The sequence below is a fragment of the Aphelocoma coerulescens genome, chromosome 14, assembly GCF_041296385.1.
Source record: "Aphelocoma coerulescens isolate FSJ_1873_10779 chromosome 14, UR_Acoe_1.0, whole genome shotgun sequence".
In the NCBI taxonomy this organism is placed as follows: domain Eukaryota; kingdom Metazoa; phylum Chordata; class Aves; order Passeriformes; family Corvidae; genus Aphelocoma; species Aphelocoma coerulescens.
Genome location: NC_091028.1, coordinates 7,075,755 through 7,094,892, shown reverse-complemented (window position 1 = coordinate 7,094,892; position 19,138 = coordinate 7,075,755).

The window sequence follows — 19,138 nt, the reverse complement described above, 5'->3', positions numbered from 1 at the left end:
TATGCAGCCAGCCATCCTAGTCTGGTGTACACAGAAACTTTATCCACATTTATCAAATATTTCAATTATCTTTTTTCTGGTGAAAATTAAGCTCTTTTGTAGGAGGAAGCTTGCTCCTACTCTGTTGCACTCTTTTCAGGGCAGACTAAACATATTCATGTTCTAAATGGGTTTTTTTCTGCTCTTTAATTTCCAAGTTCTAAAGGGACTTTGTCATGCCCATGCACCTAAGCCATTTTCACTCTGTAGATACTACATTTGCCCCTCCTCCCAGTGTTTGCTTCACCTCTCCCTTCCAATATGCAGAGAAGTGCCTATAAAAAAAAAGGGAAAGAGCTGTAATTAGGACACCAAATGACTAGATACACTTAACTGCAGAATTAGAGATCAAGAACTTGGCACATTAAATCCATCTTGGCTCAGCTTTTTTGGTTATTGCTGAATCAGCTTAGGGCACAGCTTTAAAATTGCATCAGCAACCTTATTATTATAAATGGGAAATTTTGTTAGGCTTTCAGTTGGTGTTCCCTCACAAAGACCCATCTCTTCTGGAAAATACCTTATACAACACCCCCATTTTCTGCTGTTGATGTGTTCTTTATGAACGGTTCTTTTGTGAGCTAAAGGAGTCACATGAACTGTACCAATGCCTGGAATCACTGCTTTGCAAAGCAGTGCTGGCAGAACTCTTCAAAAGCTCTTCAGATGCTTGTTTCTCCTCACAGCATGAAAGACTGTGAATGATGTGACCCATGCAAATACAGACAATAACTGGGTTTTTTACATAAAATGACGTAACAGAAATTTCCAACTGCCATGTCCTGTAACAGTGAGCTTGCCTCTCTACCTTGAGCCAAGTGTTAAAGGTGTCCAAGCTTCTCTGTGAAAGGCTCTAGTGAATTGCTACTGCAGTAACATGAAATAACTCAGCTATTTCCAGCCATGTCTGCATCACCAGAGTCTGGAGTGGTGACACATGCAGAACGAAGAGGTGTAAGAGGAGAACGTATCATACACAGGACTAAGTGCCGTGACTGGAGTTCCCTTTGGGATCCACCACTACCATGATCTGGGAACTGGAAGAGTTCCCCCACTTACCAGGTGTGCGTGATCTGTGGAAATCTGTTTTCAAAACAAGCCAAATCATGTCTTCAATGGTGACAAGCCCTTGGCCATAATCATTAGGTAGAATTAAGCTACAGGATATGTGTGCTCTTTATGGCCCTTCAGGTACTTTCTGAGTCTCCTCTGGCTGCAGTGACTGTAACAGAAGGCACTTTGTTTTGACTGTAGTGGGAGAAGCCTCCAATATCCATGTTAAATGTTCTGGGTTGATTCCTGCTGACCTCTCTATAGGCAGGCATCTTATATATATAAATGATTCACAGTCTTTCAGTTTTATTGAATGTTCTAGGTCTTAAATTTCTACCTAGCAGCAGCACAGTTTATGGGGGCACAGTAACATCTCTTGAAGACACAGATTACCACAACGCTTCCCCCTCCCCACTTTTTTAAAAATGTGCTAAATTTACAGCAGTTTTGGCTAGCTGACAGCTTAGCTTTTCAACAAGAGTTTAAGAAAACGTTAATCAAATGATCATGTTCTAATGAATTGTTAATCTCTCTAGACTAGACAGAAAAGATCTACAGGATCTCTAAACTGATTTGTCTGGGAAATGGGATTGTAGCTCCATGATACTGCTTGCTATAGAAAGTGTTTAAATGCATAATGAATCTCTTTGTATTTATATACCATGTGTTAGTTTATTCAGACTTTTGCTTTGCTAGGTTAAGCAAATCAGCTAATGACTTCTGTGTGTGATTAAACATGGAAAGGGTCAAAAGCAGTAACTTAATGAGAAATGCATGCCTTTTTGTTTAGAATGAGACTGATGCCATGGTTGTCAGATGTATGAAGAGTGAATTAGAATTATGTGGGAAGGAAGTCAGACTTTTCCACAGTTAAAAATTAGACTTGCCAATTGCATAAATAATTCTTTGTATGCATATTATTAATGAATAGATAAATACTATTTTCTAGTGCTTCTATTAGGTATGTCACATGCCAGCTAAGTTTCAAAAAAACCCCCAAAAACAACCCCCACAACATTCTAACAGATACTTCAAAGATGAATTTACTAACTCAGGACTCAGATTCAGGTGATAGTGTAGAACCCTCAGTACAATATTATTGCACATATTCATATGAATGAAGTGGCTTGTTTGTATAATTCTACAGACCCCAATCCTCTTCATTTTTGGAGCTGCTGAGCTCTCTTAACTCCCCAGGCAGCCACTGAGATCTCTGTGTACTCAAATCTTCTAGAAATCCACCCCACTGCAATATAATTCTAAATCAGAACATGTCCCTGTTCTGCATGACATAGGTCATAAGATTCCAGTTATTTGGCCTCAAGTGGAAGAATACACATAAAATTGTCCCAGCCATTGCCCCTTTCTACATCTTGAAAGCAAGTTATTTTTCTTCTCTAACACAGAACATAAAAATAACACTGAACTCTCTCATATGCTACTAAAAAGAGTGAGAGAAAGGATTAAATTTATGGAAAATAATTGGCTCCATAGGAAATGCATGCCTTGATTCTTACAGCATGACAGGTCTGAATGCTTGCACAATCAGGAAAGCAAACACCAACATACACAGGAAAAAAAGTAAAAATCAAGATTAGTATTTTGTAGAGGGGAGGGAAATGCAACTTACTGTTTTCTTTTCACCACTGTTGTTTAAACAAAACAGAAACACAAAGAAACTGTGCATTTGTATCTTTCTAAAATGTGCAATAGGATTCAAAGTTAATAGTGTCAGATTACTATCATGGGGAATGAACTTGTGTGCTGCTGTGCCTCACAGATATGGTAGACTGCTGACATCAAATGAAAAGACACAGTAAAAATATAGCACTTATGTGCCAGATGAAAAATGATTAATTTATGACTCTGCAGCTTTGAACGTCCTGACTCTCTTTGAACTGTCAGTTTTCAAAATGCTTTCCAGAGTGCCTCTTTTATTTATCCTCTCTGCTCTGAGCAGGGTGTGGAAGTGCTTTCCCTTTTCCCTGAAATGTGTATCTGATTGGAGGTGTGAGGACAAAAGAGAAGTAAAACTGTTTTAAAGGGTCTATACCAGCCCGGGAAATGCCACAGGGCCACTTCAGACAATTCTGCAACCTCTTCATCCTGACAAGCCAAAGAAGAAAAGCCAGCTCAGGACCTTTAAATTAAAACTTTTCAGTCTATCCTTCTCTTCATGTAAATAATTGTTTCTTTTCACTTCTACCCAGTAGTCTGGATTTGCCTGCACAGCCAGTCCAAATTAAGTGTATAGTTCTTAAGCACCTTACTTTAAAATAACCTAGATAGTGGAACAGTGCAGAGACACTTATCTTCCATGTGATGACAAGCAAAATTATTTTTTCTCACCATTTGATATCTACTTTACAAAAGGACAGATTTCAGAAAATTCATCGTTTTTGGAGTTGGTTTAGATCAAATTTCTTTTCAGATGAAAGCAGCAGAACAGGGCATTTTAGGGCATCCTGAGTGACCTGTAAAAGTAACAGACTATCAGTGGGTTTAAGTCTTTGATATTGGGCAGACTGCTTAATGATTGGGAAAGAAAACACTTTTGAAAATGTAGAGAAGAACATTTCATTTGCTAGATTTTTCCTTTACGCGTATTTTTTGTCAGTTCCATCCTATTTGGTGCTACTATCTTTTTCATTCCTCTTTTCCATGTATTGTTTTTTCCTCTCTATACAACCAATACTGTTTCAATGCCATCTTAAAGACTTCTGCTTTTCTTTCTCACCTGTGAACAAATGTGGAATTGGGTTAAAATAAAATTTGTGCTGTAGTCATAAGTAATACCAGGAAAAGGAGTCTGTACTTTGTGAGTCTGAAGTGTATTTTTATAGGTAGGTGAGTTCTAAAACCTCTAAAATAGGAGGCTGTTAGAATAGAAATGCTGAGATAAATGTTACTGGAGTGACCTGACTGCAATGAACTGAACTTAAAGTTCTCTGAAAATAATGAGGAGTTTAAGTATTGCCACAGTAACACAACACTGGTATTTTCATTTTAAATGTTGATTTAAAATGGATTTACTTGATTTTCTCTCAGCTGTTCTGTACTCAGTTCTGCTCAATCTCTTAACCTTACACCGCCTGCAATGACCCATGGCTGCCCTGGACAGCTGCTTACCTAAATGGGCACTAGGAAAAGACTACATAGCATTCAATTCAGCACACAAGCTGCTGCTTTCTAAATTAAAATCACAGTTCTATTATCTATCAAGTGAAGAAATTCATGCCAGAACAGAAAAATTGCAACCTTCCAGCTTCTCTAAAGGCATCCACCAACTTAACGTTGCATGTTTCTGCAGCTAGTGCTCTTTGAGGTTGGCATGGCAGCCCTAACCATTGATCTCTGCATTTTGGCACTAATCAAACTGATACCACTTTTTATCCCAAAGTTGTACAGAAGCTGATTGTATAGCTTCATAATTCCAAATTATAATTACATTTAAATAGGCTGTTTATTTTTAGGAAATACTAAGATCCTCATCTTTTACTCTTACTAACTGCACTGGTAACTACATAGAATAGTGAATGTAACTAGGTTTAAAACAGTAGTTGTCTCATGATGTTTCCAGAAACCTTTAGGGTGTCTATTCTGTGTTGGACCAACAGTGCTGTGAGCCAGACGATTTCATGTGCCTGTGATTGTAGTGCAGGGTCTGATTCTGTGCTTGTGAGAAACTGCACAAACAGGCATTCAGTTCATGTCAAAGACATTCAGAATAGCAGGAGGATTTTCATACTCAGGGTTTTCATACCCTTTTTGAAGAAGGGCCTAAAATATTGCTGCTGGCAGAAAGGGAGATACACTGACAATTCCTAAGCAAGGATTAGCATTCCCTTTCCTGTGTCTGTGAGTCAGCTTTAGCTGACTTGACCTTTTATTCTTTAGTATTTGCTTTTGCATTTTCATTGATGTTGAGCCCTCAGTGGGAAGAGACGGTGATTAAATTCTTCCCAGGGCTCTGAAGTGGAATATGGCAATTGAAGGATGATAATTCAGTGAATGGCTGTGCAATTCAACCAGCCAAGGGGCAATGCAGATACATTGTGGCAGCACTGTATGATACCCTAGAATATCTCCACAATAAACAGAGCTGGTTTTTTCAGTCCTTTACTGGTGGTGCAGATATCCTGGTGGTTTTGATGGCTGTCAGATCTTATTTGCAGAAAAATTAATATGCCAAAACTCACTATGGTAATGTAAGCTGCAAGACTTTCAAATGTCTAGGCTGACAATCAATGGAAGGATTATTCACTGAGAGGCATTTCCATCCTTTATATGTTTTAATAAATTGTTAAGGCTGAAACCTTTTTTCGTTTTCTTAAAAACAGTTCTAGATGTTAAGCAAAATAAGTACTTACTAGCACAGGATGTAAAGCTAACCATTTTTAAAAGAGAAAACCAAAGCTCTTTGTTGTTAAATTCAACAGACAGTGACTCTGCTTATTAGCCAGGATGATGACATCCATTCTTCCTTTTTGGCCAGTGTGAGCTTTGGAACCTCCCCACTATTTCTAGGGAGGGTTAAACATCCTATCACACATTGAGCTTATTTCTAGTGCACTCTGTTAACTTCTCTGGGAGCTTTCCACCAGCGGCAATGTGCTGGGGTGCCAGCTTAAGGAGGGCTTTGGGAGGTGAAGTCTTTGTGGGTTTGTGTTTTGTGATGGAATTCTGAATAATGTGACAGCACTTTATACAGATGGGCAAGAGTGGGGAATTTCAGCTCCTGCTTCTTCAGTGCAAGGTTGCAGTTGAAAAATGGAATGTGTATCCAAAAGGAAACAGTTGGGATAAAGCTGTGTGGTGTTCACTATTTTGTACTTTTCTCATTCTTCTACTTCCTGCTTTCCCTTTGCCCAAACCCTTCTGAAGGGACAGCCTTCCACATCTCCCTCCTTTAATCTCTAATATCCCCCTAGTAACCTATTAATGAGAAGAATTCTTTATTACTCTCCTTTCCCTGCCAGGTAAAACATCTGCAATTGCCACTTTCTAAAAATTTTGTTTTACTCAGGTATTTCATGTATGAAAAACAAGAAAGATCTTGAAAATCACTGGCTGATCCATATGATAGAGACGTTTATATGGTTACTGTGCTATGATGCTACTTTAGCTACCATCTTCCACTGCCCAGGTGTAAATGGTCACCCAAATCCTAGCAATGTCAGCTGTTTAGTCTTGAAGTATACTAAAATAAAAAATAATGTCATAAAAAGCTTGAGAAGGGAGATAGATTTATTAAAAATAATTGCCTTCTCCCCTAGCCTACAAGGGGAAAATGGCATCATTTCCTTGTGGCACTGCACACAATGACATTTTCAGAGTGATTGTTCAAAGCACAAGGTGGAAGGAGTTTTCATGCAGCTACATTCAGTGTCATACAGACAGTTTATTTTTAACTGGTGTAAAGAAAAATGCTGCAGGATTGGCTTCAAGTTAAAATCAAATGAACACAGCGACTTAGTGCCTTCTAGCCAGGGACTTCAGTGTCTGCAGAACTGGCTGCCCACACAGCATCCTGTTACTGTGAAGGATGAGATTCCCCCATTTAGGAGGATATTGAAGGGAGCTAAATTATAATTAGAGAAGTACTGCATCACAGTGGTCATTAATTCCCATACTTGTCAGTAATGTCAGTGAAGAATATATAGACTAAACAGACAAAGAGACTAAATTATATACCTGAGGCTGGTCTCACCAGAGACAGCTGAGACAGTCCTCATGCAATGCAGGGTTAGTAATACTTGTGTGCTTGTTTAGGGTATGGATAGCCTGTAGGACTGTCAATATACAGTCACATTCCTTGGGATACCTTACCTCTGTTATTCCAGTACAATTAATTCAGCTTCTGTTCACTCGTGTAAATAGTAGAAATCAAGATATCTGGCACAGTAGGTTAAAAACTATGCTTATAAACATGTGCAAATGAGAAACTTCAAGATGCAATAGAAGTGCAGAGAAGGAAGATGGGTCTGTAGTCTATAGTTTGGCATGAGCTGAGGGAAGAGACAATAAGTGATTATAAAGACAAATTTCAGTCTAGAGCATTTAAAAGAGTATCATAAATCAAACAGAGGAGGTAGTTTCTTCACTCAATAACAGGCATACAGAAGCAATCATTCACACTGTGAGGTAGCTTGGAAGGTCTCTAGTCCAACCCACCTCTGAAACCAGGGCAAATTTCAAGATTAGAGAAGATTGCTCAAGGCCTTGTCCAGTCGAGTTTTGAGTATCTTCCAGGCTGGAGATTGCACAGCCTCAGTTTCAATATGTTCCAGTGTTTCCCCCTCACTGTAAAGAATTCTTTTAAATGATTTAACAGAAAGTTTCCTTGCTGCAACTTGTGACTGTTACTTCTTGTGCATCTGTTTTTTTCAGCCACTCTCACAGTTGCATGAAGTGTTTTACCTTGGTAGCATATCAGAGCTCCATAAGTAGCTCTGTGCAAGCAAGCAACCTATCTCCAGTTAATGTATCCACTGCAAACTCTTAAGTTTTTATTAATCTTACTTATAATGATCCTTTAGAAGAATGTAAAACAGCAGGGAATACTGGACTTGGTAGGTTTCCAGAAGTCTGCTAATTCATTTCAAAGAGTGAGTATTGCAGTTACTATTTTGACAGATGTTTCCTTGTTTTGTCCTAGACTAACGATTTGATTGCTGATTTTTAAAGATTCTCAAGTTAAGAGTGTGCTGACAACCTCAAGGGAGGAAGTGAGAGTTGTGCTTTCATTTTCTTTGACAGGAAATTAGTCAAGGTTGACATACTGGCAGTTCAATATGGCACACGTTCTAGGTAAATATTGCTGCTTATTACTCCTTCTCCTTTGCATGCCTCTGTAAAAGGCCCCAGTAAGTATGCATCACTAATGTTCTCAATAACCCTGCAGTTATTAGTAAGCATTTAACTGATTTGGCTCCCTCTTTGGAAGTGAAATACATGTTTATGTGCATAATTTGCAGGTTTGAACAAGAGTCCAAACCATCAGCTGTCTCTGAACTCAGGTGGGGAGGCAGAAGGAGAAGCTGGTTTGAGATTCTGTTCAAAAGCAGGACTTGTTTAATATTAACTTCTTCTCTACCAAGAGGTAATTGCAGGGTTATTCTGTCCTGCTAAATAGTGTTATTTGCTGTGTTTCTAGTGGCTTCAGAAGGTCCACATATGAATCTTAAATGCTGTAAACTCATGGCTGCCCCCAACTTCTTCTTGAAGGCAGGCAGCAACAGGGGATGATGCAAAAAGAAAGGTTAGTACAATAGCCAGTGGTGTGGGTGCAACAGCAGCAACTATATAGACTAGCTGTTTTTAAAAAGCACATTGTAGAATTTTAAATAAATGTTTGACAATATTCCACTGCAGAATTTTGTAAGAATCCTTTCTGTTCATGATAAACATAAGGAAGGAAACAGCAGGCTGTAGAGGTGAACAGTGGAGCTTGCTAACAGCTGAATATGAACAAACAGCAGATGTGCTCTAGGAGCACATAAATTGAGAGTATGACCTGAAAATAAGGTAGGGGTAGATTAGGAAAGGTTTTGGACAATGAAAGCAGGAGAATCAAAAAAAGCTCTTTCAAGCAGGTTTTGATGGAATCATTTAAAAACTACCAGAGTAAAAAGTGTTGTTGAAGAAAGTCAATAGCATAAAGAGACTGAAACAACAGTTTTAATTGTACCCCTAATATATTAGGGGAAAAACAAAAGTAAAGAAAAATTCAATAAAGTACAATAAGTCCAGAATGTATTAAGACCACTGTGCATGAGAAGTTTCTATAGTGCTGCTTACAAGGGGCCAGGTAAAGAAAGTGGGAGAAATGAAAACACTTGGAGCAAGGTGATTTCAGTGTCATGGGTTTATCAGGAGGAGCTGAATAGTGAGATAACTGCACATCAGTATAGCTTAGAGAAACTGTGGAAACTCCTGTAGTAACAAAATAACTGCTAGAAGCAATTTAAAATGAAATTGATTGCACGGAAAAAAAAAATCAATGTGCAGAAGTCAGTCCAGAAGGAGGACTGAGTTGTGAGGGGAAAAAAATCTACACATTCCTCTAGACCTCATTAATCAATTTCATTCTTTGAGTTATACACATAAAATCACATAAAATATTTTGCAGTTTCCTCTGGGGCTGTACTAGTGCTTGCTGAAGGGAATAAAGGCAGCATCTGGGCTTGAATGTCCAAGCAGTTGTGGTGGTGGGGAGTATTGAGGAAAATTTGTTTACTAGCATTTCATCTCCCTTTCCACTACCTTTTTTTCCCCAGGCAGTAAGTCAGTGTAAGTATGACCTTTCTTCTCAGTGGCTGTTACAGCCAGTCCACCTCAGGAGTTGGAGTGCATTCATAATTTCCTGCTGAATAATACCCGGTGATCTGATTACCATGTGTCCAAAGCAATCTGATTAACATGTATCAAAATTAGCAATTTTTAATGATGAACAAATGATGGCCAATACAAAAGCATTCACTGCCAATAACTATAATATTCTCTTTGAAGCCAGAAGAATTTCCTCAGGATTTAAATTCATTAATGACATTTTTCGTTCTGCTGAGCCAACTGGATTCAGTTTGTCGTGATCAAAGCTCTCTGGGTAAAAAGAGAATGAAAAATGAAGAGAAGCAAACAAATACTTTTTCTTCCCAGAAATCTGCTCTATGTATCTAATTTTTTAATGTATCCTTCAAAAACGCTTATGGAGTTTTCTTATTTCCCTCTGTACACTTCTTACAGTGAAGGACTTTTCTGTCCATATTAAAATAACAGCAAATTTATTAAAAAAATACGAAAGTCTTCAGGGGGAGCAGATTTATCCAAAGAAAGCAGCTGCTTTGCAATCTGTACATCATCATCAGAAAGACAGAAATTTATTGTATGAACTTATGAGCAGAGAAGTCTTGTCTAGAAAAATGTACTGTGTCTCAGAGTATCTGAATGTTATTTCTGGTCTGAGTCTTCTAAGAATGTAGGATTTCTCTAGATACTTCCTCTGTACTAAGGGAGGGTATGAGAGGTTCTCTTAAATAACGCTGTTCACTGCTTGGATTAGGTTTTTGCTTTCTTTAATTTGGATTATAACGGACACTGTAGAAACTGCATGCCTGGATCAGACAGGGTGAAGCAATGAAGACTTCACATCCAAGTGTGTGGTTATGCAGGATGCTGGCTGCTGGCCCCAGTGAACTGGGGAAACTGTTTGTGCAAAAGCATTGCCAGGATCCCCCAAACACACACAGAGAATACAAAAGCATGTGGCATTAGCTCTACATTCCATGTGCTCCACTAAGAAATTCTCAGCTCAAACTGCTTAGGTCAGTCCCTATGTGCAGCAGGAGTCAGGTTTTGAGAAGTCCGTGGAAAATGGTATTCCAAAGTGACCAATGATTTGGGTACCTCTGTTTCCAGAACAGAATGTGACATACTTAAAAGGAACTCATCTTCCAGCGTGGTGTTCCTACTCCCTGGTCACAAGCATTTGAAGATTATGGTATTGTCTCATCACCAATTCCCTGCTGAAGAGCTGCCAATGAGCAGGGACCATCTTGGATACATCTGTGATCTCTGCTTGTGGCAAGGGAGAGGGAATCCCAGGCAGGCTCCCTATGGAAGCCTGTGTGACCCACAAAGGTGTCAATACTAACCTGTGTTTCAGAGGATGCTTTCCTGAGGATGTGTGTCATGAGATCCCCTGGGTACCTTGGGATCAGCCATCCCAACCAAGTCCCCTCGCAAGTTTTCGTGCACCCGCAGCCTCCTTGCTGGTGAAGCAGTACAAGAACAGAAAAGATAGCTGCTCCTGGCATAATGTTGGAGAACATTATGATCCTTCCTTGGAGCCTGAAATAAAAGTGAAAGTAGGTCACTTCTCTTGATTTGGATAGGTACTCATTGGCACAGTATCCTATTATTCTCTTATTAAATATTTCCAGAAATTGTGACCTAAGTGGGTCTTGTTCATAGATAACTGGCAAAACCCCCTCCCTTTTGATGTACACAAGGGATGTTTTAACTTGATTCTCTTACAAGTGTGGCAAATGGCAAGGAAACCCCATGCCTTTCTGCTGGAGGCATTGCTCTTGGCTCTTGTCTAACACTGAGGCAGAACAGGTGTTCTGATTTTGCTCCTAACACAATCTCTATGTGACCATCCATGAATTTAGTTGAAATCAGGTTGTCCATCAGTGTTGCCCTTTCCTGGAGTTATCATGAGGTGTTAGTAAACCAGTATGTTTATTTGATTTGAAATCAGAAATGTGCAAAACACCATGTTAAAATATAAGGAATGTTTATTTTTAAAGTTTCAGATTAAAAGTATTTAAAAGTATTCAGATTTCTGGGCACAGGGCAGTGATATGGGATACACATCATAAAGTCACCCTAAGACAAAAGTATAGGTTTACTGGTTTTGTCTTGTCAATCCACCAACACTAACAGATGTATCAAATGTGAAAGGTGTATGCCTACTGATTTACAGTAATTTCAGTGAACATGTCTGATGTTCCTTGTATATGTTAAGTATATTTTGAAACTCAAATGCTGATTTCATAGGTATCATGAGGAAAAACTCTTTTATGACCACATAATATAAAATGTGAATAACCTAAATTATTGTAAGCTTCAAAACACTCTTATTCCTTAATGACCAGCAGATCTGAATAAATGTATTATATTGATCAGCTCTTTATTATAATCCTGCCTACAGGAATTAAAACCCAGGGTGAATAGAGGAAAAATGTCATCCAAATAGATGTGAAGATAATAGTTCAGTCCTGAGTGCAGTAGATTCATACTTGTAAAATATTCTGCCTTATAATGCATAATTTCATTTGTTTTTAAGCCAATTATATTTCGTTTTTCAGACTATTTAGTGCAAGAAGGGAACTGGATTGGACTTGGAATCCAATAAATATTGAGCTGTGTTGTTCTAATGTGCTTTCTGGTTGTATTCCATCTACCCTACTCACAGATGGTGGATCAAGCTATATTGGCTCTACCAATATAGATACTGTGTTCAATAGACCTTCATGCACTCAGGCAACGGAGATGTTTTTAATTAAAACATATAATGATTCCAATGAAAGATAAACTAGTAAAATAAAGTGCAAATTTCCAACATAGTTCTGTTAGTTCTTTTGTCAAGAATCTATTTTAATTCCATCTTTTACATGGTAATGACTTTGCCTTTTTGAACAACATATCTCAAAGATTAACTGTTTTTCCCTTTCCTCTCTTTTCTACATAATGTTTAATTCCAAATGTACAGAGAAGTCCAGAACAAAAAGAACTTGCATGGGATCTAAAATTCTGTATTTTACAGTAAAAGAACTACTTGGTTCCTAATGCTTAGATCTATCTCTGCTGTCATATTATCATTCAGTTGTAAAGATTTATTTTTCCTGGACCAGTTCCAAACTAAACCTTAATGCTGCAGTCTCAACAGATGCTGATATTTTCAAATAAAAGTGATTCATTTGTATTTTTAGAGAGCATCCATCTCTAGGTTTAATATTGAAGTTTATAAATTTGGAAGGAAGACTGTCTCGTGATGATAAGTTTCTAAAATACTGTACTGGATCTGGCAATTTATTTGCAGAGGCAGCTCTTGGTTATTCAGGTCAGGTCAGAACTGTAAATACAATCTGCATTAATATGGTGGAAGAGCAGATCTGAAATGTTATTAATCAGTCCGTAACTGAAGACAGTCATTACTCCCCTTAAACTTGATGGGAGGGGAGGGAAGGGTGGAGAAAGGAGGGGGAAGGAACATGGAGTCTACTACTGACATGTTGTCCATGTGACACAGGAAGAAGTCTGATTTTTCCATAAGATACCTGGAAAATTTGGACTTGGCCAGTGTAAGAGAATTAGCTTTCCTGTGAAGGGCATTGCTTGCCAGACTAACTTTAAAATATGCAGCAAACCCAAAAGAAATTACAAAAAAATATAGGTGTGGAAGGAAAAAAGATATAATTTTTTAAATTTCTCTACAGAACATTTTTAAGCCTGCTGTATGTCACTTTCGCCTTTCAAGGACTAGGATAATGCAGCTATTTTTATTCTCTTCCCTCTCCTTATCCACTGCCTAAAATACACCAGCCAGCAGAATGGATTAGCATTTTCTGCTCCATAGAACTTGATAAGAAAGCGTTCGGGCTGCAGAAGGTGCCGAGAACTTGACTGGCCCTGCTTTGTACAGGAATCAGAAGTTTAGGGCCAGAGGATTAGGCAGTAGAATCAATATATTTGTTCTATTTTTGCCACACTACTAAGAAGTCTGGAGTCTTTTAAAGCAAGAAGAAAGTTTGTAATATATTTTTGGTACTATCACTGTGTAGTTTGCTTTCTGTGGAAAGTATCAGCCCTGCACTTTGCTTTCAGTCAGTGCCTAAAGGGACAATATCTTCATCTGCTCCTTTCTATTTATGGCATGACAGAGGGCAGCCCTTTAAAACAACTTGCCAAATTGTTTCTAAAGATCACAAAAACCTTCTCAGCTTGCTGAAGTTTCTTTTATGAGTTTCTAATTTTTTGAGATGTGGAAGGAAATTGAGTCCAATGTATTGTATCTTCAGCAAAAGAACTTTTTTTGGTACATTTTCAACATTTTTTCCATTAAAAACATTTTAAAAGTATCTTTTCATTTAAATGAGGCCTTCATTCTTAAATGGTGTGCATAGATCCATCATCATATGTATTGCTTTTAAAAAGTTAACTTCTCAGGACATGCCACCTGTAGTGGTGCTTCTGGTGCAAATGCTGCTGTTTTAGTACTGATTTCAGTGGAGCAAAACAAGTCCCTTGCAGTTCTAACTGCAGTTATAATATATGGAAACTGAACAGATACAGCTGAGGGCAAAATTAATTCCAGTATTTGGAGAGAGGGAGAAAGCTGTACATTTGCAATTATGAGGAACCAAAAATATTTTGAATTAGTCACAGGACATTCATTGTCTTAATAGCACAATTTAAGACCCTAACATGAATAAACTCTGCTTCTTCAGAAATTTGTATGCAAGACAGCAGTAAATAGGCTGAGCTAGCAATCCTGTAGAAATATTAGCATTCTCACTGGTTTCTAGGCATCAGTCATCTACAATTATGTGTTTGTAATAAACCACTATTGAAGACTGAATTGGAAAAATAAAGTAGAAGATTATTTCACTGCTGACACAGGACTAGTTGTATATCCAAACCTGAACATCTACTTTGTGTAAGTACACCCCTTTATTAAGAAAGGTACAGAGAAGTTTGGTATTTTGAGCAAACCCATAGCAGCATTCCATGGCTGATTTCTACTTTTGTCATACATTTTCAAGCACAAGATGTAGGGAATTCTTCTGAATTCAGAAGTACCCCTATCAGAAGAGAGCTGTGTATGTCCTATTCATCACACAGTTCTTGTGTAAGGGGAAAACTCGTGTTGCACTTTTGTGGAGTTCCAAACACAACAATTTGAGAAAACTGTTCCCAGCATAGCAACTTTCTTGCACAGAACTGGTGTTTATTTATTTACTTTTATGATTTTGTACATATTCAAAATTTCTGCAATTTTGAAATAGCTCCAAGCTATTTCTCCAATTTTTCAATCACAATCTTTACATTTAGGCTCTAGTGCTTAATTGAGCATCTTGTGGTGGTACTTCAGTGATTTAAATGATTGCACACAGATTGTCAGCATGCTGCAATTGCTTTGAAATTCACTTCCCATAAATGTTTTTGCAGCTAAATAGAGTTCTTGGTCTTGCATCTGTATTCAAAAGGCATCCAGTCTCCCTATACCCTGTGAAATAGAACTCTGGCTGAATAGTCACAGAATTATTTAAAAATAATCATTTGAGCAATCCATTGTATGATGGAACACGAAATAGGATCAGATCAAGAACTGAATGTGCAGTTCCCCAGTGTCCTGAAAGCCCTTACTAACAGCAATTAGAAACTCTGGCAGCAGCAAATTGCAAATGTGATTAACCTTAAATGGAAACAATTTTATTAAACTAAAAATCTGATTAGCAACTGAACTGCACAATACAGATTTTCCAGCAGGGGTTACAATACTACCACAGCCTACAATTTAATGCTGATATGAGTTAATTTGTTTCTTAGCATAAATGCTGTGGTAAAGAAATTTTTTTTAAACCAGAAATGTCCATCCTTAAAATAATTCCTAGTGAATTTGTTGTTGCTAGTCAGTGGGCTGTGTTGGAAATGACTTACAGAACATTAGGGGAAAAAAAGGAAGATGGCTACTCATTCACATTGATGGGCATCTGGGGTTTGATGGTTTTCTGGGGTAGGTATAGCAATAGGTATTGCTGCCTCCCTTCCACTCTCTGGAGTGATATTACAAAATGTCCACAGTTTATTACCAGTATCTTTCCTTCCATGTTGCCCAGCAGAATTAAGGAACAGTCCAGTCCCTGTTTGGAAGCTGTAAGAAATTCTCAGATCATGTGCAATACTGTTCCATAAATTCCATGCCTGTTTGTTTTTAAGCTGTTTGTACATTCAGAACTACCCAGCCAAGCTGTGACAAACAGAGGGAGACAGAATATTTTAGCCAATGTCTAGTGCAGTCAGCTTTTATTTGTTCAGTTTGTGCATTAGGCTTCTCCAGAGAATGTGACACACATTCAACTCACGACACACCTGGAATCAAGCTCTTGTGTAAGATCCCTGCAGACCTAAACCCACCATGCTCAGTTTTATGGAAGCAGGGAATGTAGGCACAGCTCATGGACAAGGGAAGACCATCGTCTATGTATAAAAACCAGTAAGACGAGACCTCCTTAATTTGTAATTTCTAGGGATGTTATTCCTCAACTTTTCTTTCTAGGGCCATATTCTATACAGTTGAAGAAGAGCTCTACAAAGAAAAGATTTTACCATAAATTGACACATCTTAACTTTTCTTATAGCATTTGGCCCGTTTCCTGTGGAGTTGAGGTAGCACAACATACCAGTCTTTATGAATGTGTATGTGTGGGTGGAAGCAAAGTCCTGTTTACCATTTCATGTAGGAAGTGAAATGTTTATGCAATTCATCTGCAAAATAAAATGCATGTGCCTTTTGATACTTCAAGGCTTGTTATCACAGTGCAGTGATGTAGACTTTGACATACACTGAGCTTTTCTTGTAGGCAATCCAGTTTTTGTTTTGTGTTTGGGTGACAGTAGTTCATTCCTTCCAGAGGCATGAATGGAACATTGTGTGTGCAGTGCGGGGATGTCTAATCGTCACTTGTGAGACTTCTGGTGTTATAATGGCCTCTTTTGTGTGGGGAACAATGTTCCTCTTCCACTGCCTTCCCAGTTCCCTGGTCGGTGCTGCAGTCAGTCCATGCAGTCCTTCTGCCACTGCTGCCATGTGTCTGCTGCCTCTCTGCTCCCCAGTATTTTCTATGGGAAAGGAATCTTGTTCCTCATTCAGAAAGCTGGGAATGCAGCTCATTAGAATCTCGGGAGCATGAATGAAGCTTGTCATCTAACATCAGATCTCATTGTGGCTCAACAGAAGATATAAATTGTCAGAGAGGGAGCAAAACCAGTACATTATGGATTTAGTAATCTCTTCCCCCCCCCCCCCCCGTCTATTTTCATATGTTTTTTGGGTATGAAGTAGAAGAGTTTAAACTTCTCACTGAGGTGTTTTTGAAAGTGATCTAATTTCTTCTAGATCTCCAACATTATTGTGCTGCCCTCTTTCTGCCAGAGAATCCAAAGGTGCTTAAGGAAATTAAGTGCTACAGATATGATGCAAGAGTTGCTGAAGGGCAACTCCCTTAACAGGGGAAATGAGTTATATTTATACATTTTCCTTCAATTGCCAAAGTGTCTCCAGGTGTTTTGGACATCACATAAAGGATGCCACACTTCCTGCTAGTTCTGGGGTGAAATTCTTTGAGCCTTAAGGAATGTGCACAATCCTCCTATCAATCCTGTGCACATTCTGGAAAAAGGCACAATTTGCTCACTTCCCAATTTATAATCCTGTCTAGTATGTTATTGTTGAATTCCTTTGATCTTGAATTATTCCATGTTACTGTTTTAGGCCTGTTTTACACCTCTGTGTGATGTCATTCCTACCCACTTACTCCCACTCCTTTAGTCAGTCTTTTTTGCCATCCTTTCTAAAAGCACAAGTCCTCTGTGTATATATCTATATCTGTATGTATACTGCAGTTACAGTTGGAAAAAATGCTTTGTTGGCTTCTCTGTCACACTTTTTCTTGATGCAAGCTAAGAAGACTGCAGTTGGGTAATTTACTGTTTGTGGCAGCAGATTCTTAAGGAACAAACTTACATTCCCTCCCTCAGTCCTTGCAGCTCTCTGGGACAGTCTGGCCCTCATTCCCCAACCATTCCTGCCTATGGTGGGGGACAGGCAGCTGCTGCCATGCATGAGCCCTGCAAGGGTAACGACAGGAAGGAGGGAAACAAGGCAGGTCTTTTTGGCATTACTTTAGTCTTGAGAGCCTTGCTGGTGGAAATCTGCAGTAATGCCATTAGCACTAGCAGAATGTCATTTATATTGATGCATCAGGCACAATCTTTCTCTTCATTCCCAAAATGAAGGAATGAGGAGAGAAAAGAATCCTGACACAATCTGCTATGACCATTGCAAAGGCACTGGTACAGGGAAGGAGGTACTCACTATTCCTTTTAGCCTCTGTTGTAGCCAGTTCACCGAGTTTGAAATTATTACAAAGAAACAAAATCAGAATCAAGTAATAACTAAAAACATGGTGAAAACAAGCAAGGTTATATTATTGAGAGAGAAAGAGAGAGAAGCAGAGAAAGAGAGACAGAGGAGCTTTGTCCCCACTGTTGAAGCTGCAGATACCTATGTCATCTGTATATATATTTTAATTTCCTGTTAACTGTGTCTGTTTCTGTGATACCTTCTCCTATTTTAACAGGTATTCTTCTGTCAGTTATGCTGTACATGAGTCTCTGTACTCATGTCATCCATACTTACAGGTGCAAAGTTCCACTTTCACAGTAAATGGAAATACTGAATGTCTGTGAGTCAAGTGACACAGCTTCACTAGATGTGTTAAAGCCAGTGTTGTCAGAAAAACTGGAAGATCTTTTAATGAATAAACACCAGTTATGATTTTAGTTATTACAAGGAACAAGCTGTTTACACTTGTTCAGGTTGTAATTTTTGAGCATTTAGAGTACCAGAAGGTATATGGACATCTATAGCTTAGAATAAATGGAGTATTGAAATTACTCAAATCACACTGACATTAATTTCTTAAGAGTCTGAAGTAGCTTTTAATGTTTAACCATGAGTATCTGCAGTAGCTGAGCTGCAATGAGACAACCTGTAGATTAAATTAGTATCCTTGAAGTGTTTTCCACTGATTTAACTAGATTGCATATGATTCATTTTGTTTTAATTTAAACTGCATTTTATACTCTGTAGCTTTCCTTTGTGAACAAGGCCTCAGAACTGAAGGTACGCTAGAATCAGGTCTTGCCCAGCCCAGCACATTCAACATCACTTGTTTTTAAATTGCGTCTTTCCTCTCATAGGATGAGGAGGTGCTAAAGAAGTGCCAAGTCACAACACAAGACCCGTGGTTAAGTCATCTCTACAGTCTGGCAGGAATTAAACTGGCCGTGTCATCTGTCTTCCTTTGTTTCTTCCCAGACACACTCTGATTTTTCCCTGAAGCAGAAAACTGTGCTCTCAGCTTAAGGCTGGGTGTGCTCTCTTCAGGGCACTTTGCATCTCTGTTTTGTTGGAGCACAGAATTCAAGTACTTTCCAAACCTGCCAGTCACTGATGCAGTTAAGTTCTGACTGCAAGTAATGGAACTGCTGTAGAAAAGCGTAGCTTCCCTCCTTTATTAAACAAAACACAGAAGTACAGAGTTTGTTGAAGGAAATCATAAATCATAAATTACAAAGCTGAGCACTTGCTAAAGGATGCTGTCTTTGGGCACCTGTTTTGTGCAGTTTGGGTGACTGTATTAACAGATCAAATGCCTTAGATGCCTGAAGTTAGGTGGGATGAATAGGGGTCTAA